Source organism: Gorilla gorilla, chromosome 2, assembly GCF_029281585.2.
Source record: "Gorilla gorilla gorilla isolate KB3781 chromosome 2, NHGRI_mGorGor1-v2.1_pri, whole genome shotgun sequence".
In the NCBI taxonomy this organism is placed as follows: Eukaryota; Metazoa; Chordata; class Mammalia; order Primates; family Hominidae; genus Gorilla; species Gorilla gorilla.
In genome coordinates, this window is record NC_086017.1 from 81,115,001 (window position 1) to 81,133,037 (window position 18,037).

The 18,037-nt window shown below is 42.2% G+C and overlaps 1 protein-coding gene across 22 annotated transcripts in view; it reads right to left on the bottom strand.

Annotated features, from left to right (window-relative positions):
• FOXP1 (forkhead box P1) overlaps positions 1 to 18,037 on the bottom strand; it is a 630,459-nt gene that overhangs the window by 277,843 nt on the left and 334,579 nt on the right. For 3 of the 22 annotated variants that reach the window (XM_055383396.2, XM_055383389.2, XM_055383388.2), the window contains exon 1: positions 13,702 to 14,057. The exons of 17 other annotated variants lie outside the window; for them this stretch is intronic. The gene's annotated coding sequence lies outside the window, so the exon portion shown is untranslated. Of the gene's footprint in view, positions 1 to 13,701; positions 17,582 to 18,037 lie in introns of those variants that run through there. 2 more of the 22 variants (XM_055383390.2, XM_055383405.2) reach the window with 2 other exon arrangements.

Genomic DNA, 18,037 nt, shown 5'->3' on the forward strand with positions numbered 1-18,037 from the left:
CCTGACAAGGAAAGATGAAGATGTAGGCTTTAAAACTCAAAAAATAACTAAACATAAGCACAGTGATGTTGAGACATGATAGCACCTGCAAACATGCTTCCTTCTTGTTTTGCATTCAAGAGAAACAAAGTGAACTGATTCTCCTTTTTACCTTATAAATACAATGAATCAAAAAACATGACTTCTGATGCTACAAATAAGACAGAACCAATCCACCTATAGCTACCTTATAGGAAAAAAAAATAGGAGAGATCTTCTAATCTTTCAAGAGAGAATTATTATAATTTATTATAAATGTCCAAAGTGGGGAAAAATACACAACACCAACTTGTTGACTCAGTGGTTATTTTGGAGAAATTATGAATTCTGGACACTTCAAATTTCTCTCCATGCATTAGGCAAAAAACATAAATGGACTACAAGCACTGTTTATCAGGCAACATTTTTAAACTATAAAGTTAAGACAGAAAAATTCCAGGGAAATATAAGTTAAAATAATGATGAAAGATGAGTGAACAGAAAAAGCCTCTCTATTTTTCTTTTTCATTATGGTGCATAAATAATTCTGGTAGATTCAACTAGATTATGGTCTATGGAGATATCAAAGAACGTAGGGTGTCAGGACCTAGATTCCTAGAAATTTAGAATGAGGGGAACAGGCAATTTGCCAAAGGGCAAAGAGTTCATACTTCAACGTCATCTCCTGTATGAAGGTCACATCCATTTCCTGGGTGATCCTTCAATTGCATGTGCAAAGAATTATGTACCTAAGAAAGAGTTATACAGCTCAAAGAAGAACTGGTACTTGGCCTATTTCAGCATCATCACCTGAAAGGGATTTCTGGGGGTTGTCTGTCTCTCTTGTCAGGTCACATCTGAAGAAAGAGCATGTGTTTAAAAAGCTAATTTGGAAGGGGCTAGGTGGCTTAGCAAACTGAGATAATATAAAAAGAATCTGATAGTATCAAAATAAAAGATGTGCCACTATTTATTAATAATATCTCATCAGCCAATTTCACATGTAGTAAGTCACAACAATTAGAGAAGGGAGGGGAAATACATTTCAGTCAAGTGCTATCGATTATCAGTGGCTGGCACTCCTTGAGAGGAAGATTCATAGGCCACAGTCAGGCTTGCTGAGAAAAAGTACTGTGATCAATTAGCAATGTCTGCTATGAGAACTGGCAGAGAGGAGAAGCAGCACTAATAATAGTTATTCTACCCATCTGCTAGCTGTCACTCTACAGGACCCCTCAACTGATGCTCCATGTCATCTCCATGGTAGTACACAAAAGCTACAGAAATAAATAATGATGTCTTCTTTACGGTAGGAAGCTTATTCACATCCATAGATCTCAAAAAATGAAACAGAGAATAGAAACTCCAACAAAAAAAAAACAAAAAGAAGATAGGGTCAGGGCTGGGTGTGGTCGCTCATGCCTGTAATCCCAACACTTTGGGAGGTGGAGGTGGGAGGATCCCTTGAGTTCAGGAGTTCGAGACCAGTCTGGGCAACACGGTAAAACCCTGTGTCTACCAAAAATACAAAAAATTTAGCCAATTGCAGTGATGCACACTTGTAGTCCCAGCTACTTGGGATGAAGAGGGAAGATCTCTTGAGCCCTGGCAATGGAAGTTACAATGAGCTGAGATCGTGCCTCAGAGCAAAACTCTGTCTCAAAAAAAAAAAAAAAAAAAAAAACAAAGCAAGAAAAATGGGGACCAGGTGCAGTGGTTCTCTACAATACTACCACCACCACTACTACTACTAATAATAATAATAATAAAAACATAAGCTAGGTGTGATGACATGTGCCTCTAGTCCCAGCTACTCTGGAGGCTGAGGCAGGAGGATCGTTTGAACCCAGGAGGTTGGGGCTGCAGTGAGCTATGATTGCACAACTGCACTCCAGCCTAGGCAACAGAGTGAGAACCTATCTCCCCAAGAAAGAAAAGAAAAGAGAGAAAGAGAGAAAGCGAAAGAAATAGAAAGGTAAGAAAGGGAGAGAAGGGGAGGGAAGGCATGGGAGGGGAGGGGAGGGGAGAGGAGGGAAGGGGAGGGGAGAGGAGGGAAGGGAAGGGGAGGGGAGAGGAGGGAAGGGGAGGGGTAAGGAGGGGAGGGAAGGGCAATGGTTTCCACTTTGTATCAAGAAAGGTCTATCGTCCAACTCATAAAAAACTGAGGGAGCAGGAGCTGAGCTTCTGTAAATCCACAGCTTACCATGACTGAAAGGAAGGTTAAAGCAGCTGCTATAGTTTGTTTTTGTTTTTGTTTTTGTTTTTTTGAGATGGAGCTTCACCCTTGTCACCCAGGCTAGAGTGCAATGGCGCAATCTCAGCTCACTGCAACCGCTGCCTCCGGGGTTCAAGAGATTCTCTCACCTCAGCCTCCTGAGTAGTTGGGATTACAAATGCCCACGACCCTGCTTGACTCTTTTTTTTTTTTTTTTGTATTTTTAGTAGAGACAGGGTTTCACCATATTGGCCAGGCTGACCTCAGATGATCTGCCTGCCTCGGCCTCGCACCCCCCCGGCTGGTGCTATAGTGTTATACATTGTATTCTCTGATTCCTGGGGACCCCAAGAAGGACAAAAGAGGATCAGGACTTGTATATTTTTGGAAAACAAGGAAGGCAGCTAAGAAAACTTTTTAAAATGCATAAAAGTGGAATCAAAAAGAGAACTTAAGACCTTGGTAAAATCGACATTCCTTTTAGCCCAAATCAAACATCATTACATGACAGAGAAATTTTGCTTTTTCTTCGAGGGTTTGTGTTCTCAATGTTCTCTGGAATTGCCGTTATTATCTGGGGTGGTAGGGCTGCTTCCAGTCCTGGCTTTTATACAACCCACACTGACCTTTGGTGGTGCAAACTTACTTCCAGACTGTTCAGTAGTGATGTTTCTTGCATGCCCATTTGGGGAGATGGAGGCAGAAGGGTATATCTTCAATGACAAGTCATTAAAATCGCTTTTACATGTTTAATATTATAGGTAAAAAAAAAAATAAGAAAAGTTTAAAGCATTAAATCAAAAAACCAAAAATCTTTGGTAACCAAAAATCTGCATGTAACCAGATTACATGCCAAATGGCTGTCAGGGACAAACACCTCAAAACACAACAGAGTAAAAGGACACTAACCATTCATTATATTCCAACTCGAAATTAATCCAATCAGCCCACTCATCCTCCACCACTGGAGATCATCCGACAAAATGGACAAGCCAAGAGTACCAAAGACTGTCCTTCCAAAACATGTCCTCTGCCTTCACCCTTGCAAAAGAACTGACAATAAAATATGGGTGAGTGGGGGGAGGCGAGGATGCTCTTCAAATCCTTGGAGGCACAAGTTGCACCGCCTACAGAAAGTTTTGCCACCCCAAGGACATCCCCAAGAACAACTCTTTGATTTTGTTCAGAAAATGGGTGTGCTGTGGGCAGAGATGGAGGCTGTCCTCTCTGAGGTGTCTGCAAAGAAATGTTTAGTGCAGATGTGTCTAAGGCATTTTCCTCTCCAGTTATGCACAGGACAAAAGCTAACATTTACATTATTCCTCTGTGAATGTTCAAAGAGTGACATTAGGCCAACTGTGGATAAGATGATTGAAAATGGAAGCACTGTATGGAAAATATCAGGCAGTAATCATATCTAGGAGCCAGTGGCCCAGAGATAGAAACACCCTGAAAACCAATTGATACTAATGAATCTGCAGCTTCAGGGCAGAACAGGGCAGGAGGAGGGGTGAAAATTTTAAGCACTTAACAAGTAAGTGGGCGCATTTCATGCTGGGTACTGATCTTTGCCAGGACCCAGTCTTCCTATGGTCATCTCACATCTAATACCCTGTCCCTTGACTTCTGAAGGACCAAAAAGTAAAGTGAGATAATATCCCACTTGAATGTCTGCTTTTAATGGACGACGTGACAGCTATAATTTCCATGTGCTCATTCCAGTGAAGGCTTCCATTTATTCTGATGGGGAAAAAAAAAAATCTTAGCAAAGCGACTGTAGATCTAAGTCCCCTTGGATTTTAAGGACTGGCATGGATGTTTAGGGAAAAACTTTTTGGTGTATAAACTCACTTTTCTGTAGGGGTTGGGGTTACTGAAAATTTACAATTAAAATTATGCTTTCCCTAGATCATCTATGCAATAAATAGAATGTAGGAAAGATGTGGACCTTTAATGAACACCGATTATGAAACCTCTAGAAAAAAATTAAAGACTCTTTTTATAAGCCAAACAACATTGCTCTGATTTGGCAACCATTGAATCTTGACATCTTCGGTTGAAGCTATGACATTTCTTACCTGCCTTTATGTAGTCAACAAGCTTCCTGAAGGCAGGGAGCCCGCCATGCCTAATAAGGCAGGGATAAAATCAGTATTTGTTAAGTGATGTACATTCATAGAATGTTTCTCTTTTTTTTTTCTCTTGAGATGGAGTCTCACTCTGTTGCCCAGGCTGGAGCGCAGTGGTGCAATCTCAGCTCACTGCAACCTCCGCCTCCCAGGTTCAAGCCATTCTCCTGCCTCAGCCTCCTAAGTAGTTGGGACTAAAGGTGCGTGCCACCATGCCCGGCTAATTTTTTGCATTTTTAGTAGAGATGGGGTTTCACTGTGTTAGCCAGGATGGTCTCTATCTCCTGACCTCATGATCCACCCGCCTCGGTCTCCCAAAGTGCTGGGATTACAGGTGTGGGCCACCGCACCCGGCTAATATTTCTCTGTTTAAGAAACTATACTTACACAATACTGTAAAGTAAATTCTGTACTAGGTAAAGAACATATATTAGGAGAGTATCAAGGAGACAAATGCATCTATTTACCTAAGACAAATGCCCCAGTAAGAGCCTGTGGCTCCAGGACCCCATGTAACAATTCTTGCAAATAATCAAAGCCCAGGATAAGAGAATCACCTAGGAACATTCAAGGAATCCCATTCTCTCCTCTCTGCTGACCTATGCTCATGGAATCATCATAGCAGATGAGCCAATATTTACTGGCATCAAGGTCACAAGCTGGGTATAGAATAGAAACATTTTGCAAATCCAAGTTCTCTAAAATAGTGGGGTAGGTGCTATATTCTCAATTTGATTAGGAAGGGCAGGATGTTGAAACAATGGAAGGGATTACCTCTTTAGTGTTTCCCATGTAGAAATATTTGCTGTGTGTGGCTTCATCCCCAAGTATTTCCTGAGCCTCTGCTATGGGCCAAGTTCTCTGTAACATGCTTTCATTGCACTTCTCGATTGACTTTTTGGATAAATCTTTGAGCTACCACCCTCCAGCACCCACGATCTACCAGTTATCCTGTCTACAGAGATATCATGTAGATTCTAGAGCTTCATTGTCCCACAGACATATAATGAGAGCCACAGAGGCAAGCCACATGTGTAATTTTAAAATTTCTAGTAGCCACATATAAACAAGCAAAAATGGCTGGGTGTAGTGGCTCACACCTGTAATCCCAACACTTTGGGAGCACAAGGCAGGAGAACGGCTTGAGCCCAGAAGTTGGAGACCAGCCTGGGCAACATCGGGAGACCTTATCTCTACAAAAGACAATAAAAATCATTAGCTGGGTGTGATGGTGGTTTCCACAGTCCCAGCTACTCAGGAGGCTGAGGTGGGAGGACAGTTTGAGCCCAGGTGGCTGAGGCTGCAATGAGCCATAATCCTGCCACTGCACTCCAGCCTGAGTGACACAGCGAGATCCTGTCTTAAGGAAAAAAAAAAAAGAAAAAGAAAAAAATAAAATAAAAAAGAAGTAGTGAAACTGGTTTTAAAAATACAATTGGGCCAGGTGCGGTGGCTCATGTCTGTAATCCCAGCACTTTGAAAGGCCGAGGCGGGCAAATCACGAGGGCAGGAGTTTGAGACCAGCCTGACCAACATGGTGAAACCCCGCCTCTACTAAAAATACAAAAATTAGCCAGGCGTGGTGGTGCACGCCTGTAATCCCAGCTACTTGGGAGGCTGAGACAGGAGAATCACTTGATCCTGGGAGGCAGAGGTTGCAATGAACTGAGATTATGCCACTGCACTCCAGCCTGGGTGACAGAGCAAGACTCCATCTGGAAAAAAAAAAAAAAAAAAAAAAAAAAATTGGATTTTACTTAATATATCCAAAATGTTTTAATTTCAACATGCAACTAATATAAAAGATGAATGAGATAGTTAACCTTCTTTCTTCTTTTTTTCTACTAAGTCTTTGGATGCCAGCATATATTTTATACATATGGCCTATCTTGATTGGGGCTAGCCACACTTCCAGGGCTCAAGAGCCACATCTGGCTGGTAGCTACCATAGCAGACAGTGCAGGACTAGAAGCATTTCAAGATCCTGGCCTGGAAGAGTTTCTGTGTGGTAAGGGAAACTGACACTTTACATACTGTCATCACTTCCCATGCTTGAATTGGGATTGCAGAGCTATGGAGCCAAGGAACGGTGCTAGGAAAGGAGCATCAGGAAGCACAGAGTTTCCTTGAAATGTTCCTACTGCTTTCTCTACATGTGGCCTGCAGTGTGTATAAATGAAAGTGCAAGCAATGAATCCATACGTGTACATGGGGGGATACGTGTAAACACATATGGACCCACATATCTGTAAGTTCCACAGCTGATATTCATTCTGTCACCTGTCAAGATAACAGTAAGGAAGGCTTCAATCAAAGGGAAGGAGACAGCACAGCATTCTCCTCCCCCAGGAAAAAGGATAATTTAACAACAGTCTCATTTATGTGTCTGGAGGGGGAAGGGGAGAAGGAAGAGAAGGTGGCTCCCTGCCAGGAACTGACGTTATACTAAAAGACTGAGAAATTAGGAGATTCTCAGTTACTTAAGGTGCACATTTAGTCCAACTCTCCAAAATATAAGGTAACTATGAAAGGCTTTACATCCCATAGGCACTCAAAATATATGAAATTAATAAATCAATTAAACAGTAAGTTAACTAATTTAAGAGCACAAAACACTCTCAGGCTACATATAGATTAGCGGGGACCATGCAGTGGTGATTCAGTGAACAAGGGCTTTGCAGGCAGACAAGCAGGGCTTCAAAGCTCAGCTTGGTCACTTTCTACCTGCATAAGCAAGTTATTCAATCCAAGTGAATGTCTGTTTCCTCATTAGTAAGTAGGGACAAATTACAGTTACCTTGCCAGGCCTCTATGAAAACAATGTCTATGAAAACAAAGTATGTAAAGTGCCTAGGCTGCTACCTGGAACACTACTGCCGTTCAATAAATGAATGTACAAAGTATAAGCATGCCTCTAAAGGGGTGTGGGGGTGTGTGTGTGTGTCTACAAGGAAAAGAAGGGAAGATTCAAGTGCAACGGCCAGGAGTGAGGACTCTGGGGTTTTCCTGAAGGAATACTTGTCTTGGTTCCAGACCTAACAGCTGTCTGACCTGGGACAATGTCTGCATCACAGTTGCCACATGGAAAAGATTAGAATAACAGCACCTATCCTGAAAAGCTATTGGTAAGATTCTATGACATTAAGTATGACAAGCGTTCACAACAGTTCTAGACCATAGCTGTAGCTCAGTAACTAAGAGTGACTATTACCGTTACAGGCATTCATAAATAATCGGGGCCGAGGTGGCTTCCCATCTAGGATTGCTCCTGTCCACCGGCAAGCACTTACAAGTGGCTCCCCCACACAAGGGAGGGACCAGGGAAGAGGAGGTTGAAGAGGTTTACAATCTCAACATCATCATGTATATTTAATAGCTTTACACTTTAGAGAGCATTTTCTTCTGTATTTTCTCATTTGATTTCTTTATTATTTCCTCAAAAGTCTTCAGTAATAAGCAAGTCCATTTCAATCAGGAAATATTTCTTCAGTACCTACTTATGTGCAAGGCATTAGTGTAAGTGCTGAGAATTCAGATAAACATTCCTTGCCTTCAGAGAGCTTATGCTCTCTGTTTTCCCACCTTCCTAAAAGTAGGAAATTTCACAGTGGGAATATGTGATTGCATTTGAGCTTGGTCTGAACTGAGAAAATCCAGTCTACATGCTGGGATAAAAATTAAAAATTTCCACACTATTATATAAAATCATTTCTCCTCTCCCCTGTCTCCCTCAATTATATTGAAAACCAAAAAGCTGCCCAGGCATGGTGGCTCATGCCTGCAATCCCAGCACTTTGGGAGGCCGAGGTAGGCAGATCACGAGGTCAGGAGATCGAGAACCAGCCTGACTAAGATGGTGAAACCCCGTCTCTACTAAAAATACAAAAAATTTCCCAGGTGTGGTGGCGCGCGACTGTAATCCCAGCTACTCAGGAGGCTGAGGCAGGAGAATTGCTTGAACCTGGGAGGCAGAGGTTGCAGTGAGCCGAGATCACGCCACTGCATTCCAGCCTGGGCAACAGAGCAAGACTCCTTCTCAAAAACAAAAACAAACAAACGAACAAAAAGAAAACCAAAAAGCTCCACATTTCAAAAAAGTATAATATTGGATGTGGAATTATAGCCATAGTACAAGTATTTCTACAAGGTTTTTTACACACACTTTGAAGCCCATGGTATTTTTGAAAGCATGTAAAAGCAGGAAAAAAAATAACGCTTTTTAAGTGTTACACTTTGCTTTAAAACAGTCTGACATTGTGTCAAGTGTGACAGCCTTTGCTTAACTCAAACACAACTGGGAGACATTCACCTCCCCTGAGATTTCCAAAGTTGGACGAAATTCCATATTCCAGTTGCCACTGCTACCAGGCTGAGTGAGCCCTATGTACAATTTGCCATGGCAATACCAGGAAATTTCTGCCTGTCAAAATATTAGAAAAGGCAGCCTCCTATCAGAGAACTGCTGGGGGCAGGGTTGACAATCAACTAGGAAGAACTTTGGGTCAAGGGATGGAGAACTCGGGGGCTTCGAAAGGAAGTACAAGACTTTCACAGTCCCAAGAAACGAGAATGGATGCAGCCGATTTCTATTTTATTTTAATACTTTTTTCCATTTGCTAAGGAAGTAGCCTGCAGCAGAGTCAAACAGCTTGAACTATTTTTAGGCCTATGACCCTTTTAAAAACACAGTGCTAAATTCAATCCTCAGTTACACCCACTCAACTCCCACTGGCTTCGGCGAGAGCCATGGGGAGAATCCGTTCACGATGTAGAAGAGTTTAGTGATGCTCTTTGCATTCTTTGGTTTGAATGGAAGGGCAGTGTACTGGCCAAAGGCCATGAAAAGGCACATGGCTGGTCTCCTGGCTCGAGCAGGGTAGCAGCGATGGGCCTACAAATGGAAGAGCATCTATGTGCAAAGCGTTTCCATTCTTACAGAAGTGGATGAAACGGTGGTTTTTGGATAATCCAGGCAGAATGGGGGGAAAAAAGAAGTTCCTTTTGAAAATGTCATTCAGTCATATCTCAGAATTGTGTTTTTTAAATTTTTTTTTAGACGGAGTCTCGCTCTGTCACCCAGGCTGGAGTGCAGTGGCGCGATCTCGGCTCACTGCAACCTCCGCCTCCGGGGTTCACGCCATTCTCCTGCCTCAGGTCCTGAGTAGCTGGGATTACAGGCGCGTGCCACCATGCCCGGCTAATTTTGTTTTTGTATTTTTAGTAGAGACAGGGTTTCACCATGTTAGCCAGGATGGTCTCGATCTCCTGACCTCATGATCTGCCCGCCCTGGCCTCCCAAAGTACTGGGATTACAGGCGTGAGCCACCGCGCCTGGCCAAAATTGTTTAAAATTATAATCTCATCTATGAAGGCCCAGATTTGAAGAATCTTAACAGTCAAGCTAAATTAAACTTTTACCTTCGCTGGGCGTGGTGTCTCACGTCTGTAATCCCTGCACTTTGGGAGGCTTAGGCGGGCGGATCACGAGGTCAGGAGTTCGAGACCAGCCTGGCCAACATAGTGAAACCCCGTCTCTACTAAAAATACAAAAAATTAGCCGGGCATGGTGGCAGGTGCCTGTAATCCCAGCTACTCGGGAGGCTGAGGCAGGAGACTAGCTTGAACCCGGGAGGCGGAGCTTGCAGTGAGTCGAGATCCCACCATTGCACTCTAGCCCAGGCGACAGTGTGAGATTCCATCTCAAAAAAACAAAACAAAACAAAACAAAAACAAAAAAAACTTTAACCTCCAATTACCATAAGGGAGCACAGGAAATTCACTACTGCTGAAAGCAACACAATTTGTGACCATAAACTACAGAACGGTGGGGAAAAAGCCATCATTTTAAATAATAGGTCCCAAGTCTGACTTGGGGGTGAGTGGAGAGCATTTGGCATCTCAAATTACTTTAACAGGGGGCCCTGTCATATCCCATGGAAAGGACACTCCGGTCTCCCCTCCACCCTCTAATCCTTCTTTCTTAAAGGAACACTCAGCAAGATAATGAATCCTTTAAATGTTACATCTTCTGTCGTGCATTATTGTGGTGCCGAAACTCTTCACATCAAACAGTCATCAGGACTATTACAAAGTGGGCTTATAAGAGAGGGGCTGAAAAGGAGCTGTGTGAAAAGAAGTGGAAAATTAAAGCTGAAGCAGTCGAAGAAAGGGCTTAATTTACTGGCATGTACAGTATGCAAATGAGATTACTCTCAGCTTAACTGCATCATTTATGTCCATAATAACGGCATCATCATTACAGGGCTCAAATTAAATTACACCATAATTAGCATATCAAAGTGATTGGTTAAAGTTTAAAACAAATACCCAATTTTGTTAATGAACAGCTGTAATTGTCATGTACACTTCAGTGAAAACTCTCTAAACAAATATATGTTTTAGAAGAGAGGAAGATTTTTTTTTAAGCAGACAGGTCTGTAGCAGAGGTAAATTGCCTAAAAAAAGAATGACATGGACTATTCTATTAATGTTAATATATGCTGATCATTTTCAGGTAATAAAACATTCTATCAAAACAAAGCTTCGCTTATATTTAGACACCTTCCCTGCTCTTGAAAGTGACAAACCACCAGAAACCTGCTTCTACTTGCAGCAATGATAACAATGCAGGGGTGACCTGTCTCGAACAAGCAAAGGACATGTTCAGTAACATGCTATTACTAACCCCCCATATTCATTTAAAAGACATTCGTGTTCAAATCGTGCTGAGTCAAAGCTGATTTTTTTCCCCATTCCAGCCCAAAGAGGGAAGAGTGACAGAAAACTTGCTACACCTATGGCGTAGACCAGAACGCTCCTAAGCTGATGCCCTGATAACATATTAGACAGCCTCCAACTCAATTTCTCCTCATCGAATCATAGCTACACAGCAGTTTGAAACACACAGCTGCACTAGGGAAGTTTGCTCTTCCATCATTAAAACACATCAGGAGGTACAGCTAGCTATTTTGTCAATTTTGGCTGGAATCAGCATGCACACAAATTTCGTATATGTGAAACCAGACACTAATAATAAGCTTGTTTCCAAACCTTTTTGTTATAACCATTTAATGTCAGAAGAGTTTCTATACAAAAAGATTTGTCAATAATCTGGAGGCTCACATGTGAAAAAGCTTTCCGCCTAAGATTCTCCCATTTCTTAACAACGTACCCCATATGTCCTCTGAGACAACTGTGAGGGTACATCGCTGTGATACACAGCATGGCAAGCCAAAATATATTTTGCCCAAAAAGGAAAAAAAAAAAAAAGCACTTTCAAATATACTTAACAAGCAAATTGAATGTCTTATTAAAATCGTATTATCTAAACAGTGTTCAAAAATTTAAAGAAAGTAGCTTTTCATTTTATTCATCGAGGAATCCATTAAAGCTTAGGCTCTGAAGTAGTATGTAAATTATGTGCCTTTCAAGGTAGAGCTAGGGCAAATTCACTCCATCAACTAATGATGAACCTCATTATGTGCAGGGAGGATTCATAATGAGGAAAGAGCCACCCGCCATTCCATGTTCTAACATAAATCCCCGTAAAATTTGAATATCTCCCCGTCTAATTAAAGGCTACTAATTCCAATCACCCCCTCCATGGCCCCAAAGTAAAAATAAACCTCTCTAAAAGCACAGACTACAGTTATATTTCTAAAGCAGTACTCGATCCTGTTTGGACTCAGAACCTTCCACTCAGATGTGTTTTTCGACAAGCATAATTAGCAGCTTTCTAAGATATAAACTTAGGGGCTGCTCAAGCTCATTTTGGTTAAATACACTGAATTTCTATTTTTCAAAGAGCTTCACCTTGACAGGGCTACAGTGCATGCACAGAGATGATCCGCAGCCAAGAAACCAACAGGAATGTGCGAGCATAGTCATAACGTAAAATAAAATTCTTAGCACTCGAGTTCCGTGCTGAAGCTGAGATGTTCAGAAAAAGCCAAGCACTGTGGCATGAACCCGAGATTGCATTTGGACAGGGATGTATTCAAATCTGCTTGGGAATGACATACTTGATTCTGGAACAAACTGCTCACTTTTAATGTGGTTTGAACTAATGAACAAGTACGTCCCAGCATCTATAAGCCAAAGAACTATTCCCTCTTCTAATCACCAACTTTGATTTTTTTTAACTGAAAACTATAGAAAGAAAATACATCGTTGTCAAACATATTTATTATGATTAATAGCCTGTAATATCCCTCACCAAAGCTTAATTTGCTCTTGTTTTCAATTATGAAGCTGCACCACTCTATTCCAGTCCCCTTTTCAGGTGGAGATGAATTTCTTGTGGTCTTTACTCTTTCTATTGTATTGCCACCCAGCAAGGCACAATTAGTTAAAAACAGTAAACCTCCACCTTGGCTCCAACAGAGGACCAGATTACACAAAATTAGAGAAGAAAATAATTGAGAAATAAGTGAAGGTGTCCAAGGAATTAAAGCAATTAGACCAAAGGGGAAAAGAAAAACTACATAGCCAGTCACCCAAACACACCTTCACATTAAAATTTAAAAGAAAAGAAAAAAGTCCTAAATCTGTTATTTAATTTTGATAAACTCAATACAGTCCCTCATCAGGGAATCTTAGCTGCTGCCATAAATTCAAGCATCCCCAAATGTCTGAAACCCCAGTTTGGTAATAAAATGTACACATCAGTGTTACACCAGTGTGGATTATCCAAACCTAACGAGTCCATTCTACTAAAGATGCTGCCGCTACTTTAAGTTGCATAAAAATAAACTCCACTACATAAAAGCTGCCACAGTGCGTGCGCTCTCATCCCTCGGCTCCAAGCATGATCTCTCCCCCCTCTTTTAGGTCAGCCACTCATGCATTAGGAAGACATCCCTCCCAAAATAACTTGGCCCTCCCCCCGAAGCACAGAGTTGAGCAACCTACCTTTGTTCTGGAGTTGCAGATAATAACAGGCAAGCCTCAAGACCATGAGGATTTGGAAAAGATCAGGAGAGTTGAAAAAGGGGGAAAAAAAAAATAGAAGAAGAAAAGGAAAAGAAATACGCCCAAGTAGAGAAGAATTGGAAGAAACAGCAGGAAAAGGCTTCTAATGAAACTGTTGTGGCTGCCACAGATCGGGGGTGTTTTCAGCAGTGTTTACACCACACCAGTGAGTACACACCTCTGCTACATCTCATCCACAACTGGTGGCATTTTTTTTTCTGAATCCATGCATGACAATTAAAAGCACTGCACCTCTCTGTTTGGGAGGGGGACCACAAAAGACCTCCGCAATATTTCTTTACAATGTCTATATCACTGATGAGCGTTAGTTTGAGTGACAAAGGTCCCAGGCTAAATCAACATTCTTACCTTAATGTTCCTAGTAAAAGGCTCCAGGAAACATAACTCATGAGATATGTATGCAAAGATATGTCTCAAGGAATTAATCCAGAGCCCTCAGATGATGTGAGGGGGAAAAAAAAAAAAAGGAAAAAAGAAAAAAAGAAAAGGCAGTGGCTTACATTTCCAAACAAACGCAGCTCAGCCTGGGGAAGCGATGGCATAAAAACAGGTTTGCATATACAGAGCTCAGTGGCAGAAGCGAGAGTTCTGTAGGATTTATTTGACACTTATTTTCCGGGAAGCCTTTTGTGGAGTTGTACCGTTTGTTTCTTATTGTCTGAGAAGCAGTTAGGAGCTTTCTCCCGGAGGGGGCCTCTCAACCCCTGGCTTGGCCTCCTCTGACGGGGAGGTAACCATATTAGGATGTGTATGGTAAAGTAAACAATAACATAGTTGCAATGAAATGGAATTTTTTTTTTCTCCAGCTAATGGTGTTGGGGTCAGTCCTGTCTTTTCAGCCATTCCTACTAATTTTGTTTCCTAGTTCAAACAGGCCCTCCTCCTCCTTTTTTTTTTCAAGTGTTAGCTGTTTCCAAATATCTGACTGTAAATTTGCTGAGAATGTTTGCAATGTAAGAAAAGGCTTTTAACATCCAAATAAAGACCGTGCCAGTTTAATCATTAAAAGGGATGAGAATTTTCAATCCCTTGCAGAGATACAAGCCTTCTCTACCCACCCACCCCCTCTCCATCTTTCTCTGAAGGTTAAAATTACTTGGTCATTTAGAAGTACCTACTAAATAAATCAGATTTTTAAAGAACAAGACCGTTACCTTCATAAAAATTCCTCATTCACATACTGTGTCACTGAGTGAAGAGTCTTAACCATTCATGCACCTGAAAATTTATTACCTGAAATTTCTAGGATGGTTACTTTTACATGATAAAGCTCTTTCCCACCTCCTCCAACCACCACACCCCCCACCCACAAATAAACAAAAAGCATAAAATACTGTTGTCAAATCATCCTTTAGAAATTAGCTAATAAAATAAAAAATATTATGAAGAATGAGTTCCCAAAATGTTACATTTTTAAGAAAAGTTCTGCAGGTCCAAAGACAACAATAAAAAGTAAGGCTGCTTTCTTGCCATGATCACTTAGTACAAAAACCACCCCCCACCACCAAGCAGTGAGTGAAACATCCCACTCAAAGGTCAGGGCTAGGCTGATAAGGAGGGTAACAATGCTGATGGGGACCAGAGAGAACTAATCTGGAGGCAGCTGAGCAGCAGCGAGCCAGCTCTGGCCCCGACGCTGAGAGCCGTGGCTCTCCCTAGGTGAGAGCCGTGGCTGCTCTTGAAAGCAGTTTCCCCATGAGATCAGCCAAAATGAGGGTGCTTCGGTAGCGGCCAGCCCTTGGTGTACAAGGACGGGAGGACAGGGACAGTGATGCTGCCTGCGAGAACCCGAGAAACCTTCTGTGTACCAGGCACCGAGGCAAAACATGTGCCATGAGCAAAAGGGCACAGGCAGGGGGATAAATGATACATATAATTAAGAATGAAGCCAGGCTGATCTAGCAAATAAAATGCATGTGGCCCTGGTGAAACTTCCAAAGCTCAGAAAGAGTTCCTCCCTAGCCTGGAACCTCTGGGCTGGCCTCTAAACTGCCTTGGTTCTTATCAGATCCATATCGTACAGAAACCTAAAACCCCTGCAACTCATGTTTTATTAAAACATGTTTAGCATTCTTTTTAAAGATAGGTTTTAACCCCAAATACCCATGAAATTAAATCTCCTATGCCACTTATCTGCACTGCTGGGCAAAAACTAAAGTTGAGCTAAACAGAGAGATAGCAAAATCAATAAATCACACGAAACAAGTAGCAGTTCAAAAGTTCAAAGATATGATGGCCAGTTCAGCGCGTCTTAGCACTCACCCAATAATAACTCGTCTCCGTCACTCTTCATCGTATAGACAATTTCATGGCATCATTTTCATTAGCCTGTCTCAGAGAAAATTGCTAGCTATTTATGTATACGCTAAAATAAATTAGCCATTTCATCGAGCAATGTGATTCTTATAAAATACATTAACACAATACTCGATTTTCCAGTTGCAGTAAATAAATAAATCAATACATTCAATACAGGGTGATTCTTTCACTGTGGCGCTACAGCTCTCAGCATAAGTGTTTTTATTGGGTTTATTTGTTTCAATAAAAATTGAAATGGGCCAGTGATCTCAGTGCTAGCATCTTAAAAAAAAATCCATCCAATATTGGGGAAAGTATTGTGCAGAACATTCAAACTTATAATTTTATTCAAGAATCATTTTCATTATGTATTATTCCACAACCTGGTTCTGTTGGAAAATTTCACAAAGGGAAAGGGGGGAATCCTGCCAGGTGTTTGACTCTGGTGGCGTTTCTGTGCTGCAGACCCCAGTCTGAGGGTGATGCTTCTGAGAGACAGCAGCGCTTGGCTGAGCTGCGACCTTCTGCCTGGAATGTGCCTCTTCCCTGGGCAGGGAGAAACGACAATGGGACAAGTGCCAGATGGCCTCCTCTGTCACACCCTATGGAATGCCATTGATTGTGGCTCAGAGAAGGCCATTTATTCCAACCTCTGGGGGAAAGACCGGGGTATCATGACTGCAGGGAAGAAGAGAGAGGTGTGCTGCTGCTGTAAATAAAATCAGGCTGAGGGCCTGCGAGCGACTTTGGTGGTGAAATCAAGACACACCAGGCAGGAGATTTTCTCCAAGTCACCAGCACAATGAAAAGGGAAATATGGTAGTGGATATCTGTTGTTTTTGTCTGCCCAACATCCATGCTCCCCTTTCTCTGATGACACTAGCCTGATTTTTCTTTGGGGGAAACGCCCATTCTCCACTCTCAGTCCTAATGGTTCACAGGAGGCTGATGCATCTCTCAGCTCCAGAGGGTGGAGCCATAACCCAAGTCTGACCAATCAGTGAGTTCTGCTCTGCCAGCCACACTGATTGGCTGATGGATGGACATGTCCCAAGAATGATACTCAACTACTAGCATTCCATAGGAACTATTGGGAGACAGAAAGGCTGTCCTTCTGCTGGCTTGCTAAACTTTTAAATGCATGAATCGGGCTTGCCTCCACAAAAAGAGAGCTGGCTGAACAGAGGCCAGGACACAGCGGCAAGAAGGTGAGCACAATAGCAAGACAGATTCCTAACAATGCTCACAGAGAACAGGCCTCCTCTTGGACTTGTCAATTACACAAGCCAATTAAATTCCCTTATTTGCTTAGCCAGCTGGAGTTGGCTTTGGGTCATTTGCAACCATAAGGTGCCACACAGGAGCCCAAAATAGATAGTGTTCTATATGTAGCTCTCCTACTCTACAATATATGTTAGCCTTTATGGGAAAGCAAACCAACTAAGCACACACAGATCAATTAACTCTCATAACTAATATTCAAAATCTGTAGGATCTCGTGTTTCCTATGTAATTAACCAGTTCATCAGCCATGCTCTCTTCCTGCTAATAATGGAGTTGGAAAAAGAAGTCAGGACCCACAGTCAGAAAGAACTCAAGATGATCTCAAAGCAAACTAAACTGGAGGTCTAAAAAAATCCAGCATGGCCAGGCGCGGTGGCTCACGCCTGTAATCCCAGCACTTTGGGAGGCTGAGGCAGGTAGATCACGAGGTCAGGAGTTCAAGACCAGCCTGACCAACATGGTGAAACCCTGTCTCTACTAAAAATACAAAAATTAGCCAGGCATAGTGGCGCGCACATGTAATCCCAGCTACTCGGGTGGCTGAGGCAGGAGAATCGCTTGAACCTGGCAGGCGGAGCTTGCAGTGAGCCCAGATTGCACCACTGCACCCCAGCTTGGGCAACAGAGCAAGACTTCATCTCAAAAAAAAAAAAAAAAAAATCAGCATGAAGTCAAATACAAACTTAAGAAGTTCCTCTCCAGGCTCCTCATAGTTATGGTTCAGTCAGGGATGGACCAACCTACAAGATTAGGGGAATGGCCAGCTGGTTCACACAATAGGCCTCAGGCCTGGTGTGGAGTCCTTAGTCTTGTGGTCACTGATCACAAAAAAGCCAGTGGGAAGGGTAGGAAGGAGAAAGAGCTGCATTGGTCATTGAAACAAGGCCAACACAAACTTCCCAGCCCCAGCACTTTCTGAATCCTTTTGTGTAGAATTTCTGCAGATGCTGGAAACCCAGGAGGAACCAAAGTGAACATCCTAACTTAGCATTGGAGGAAAGAAAATAACTGAATGGAGTTTAGAGTCATGTGATGCCAGAGGCCATAGGCAAGCTAGAAACAATATAGTAAGAATATTTAAGCTGGGATGGAGTGGGCAGGG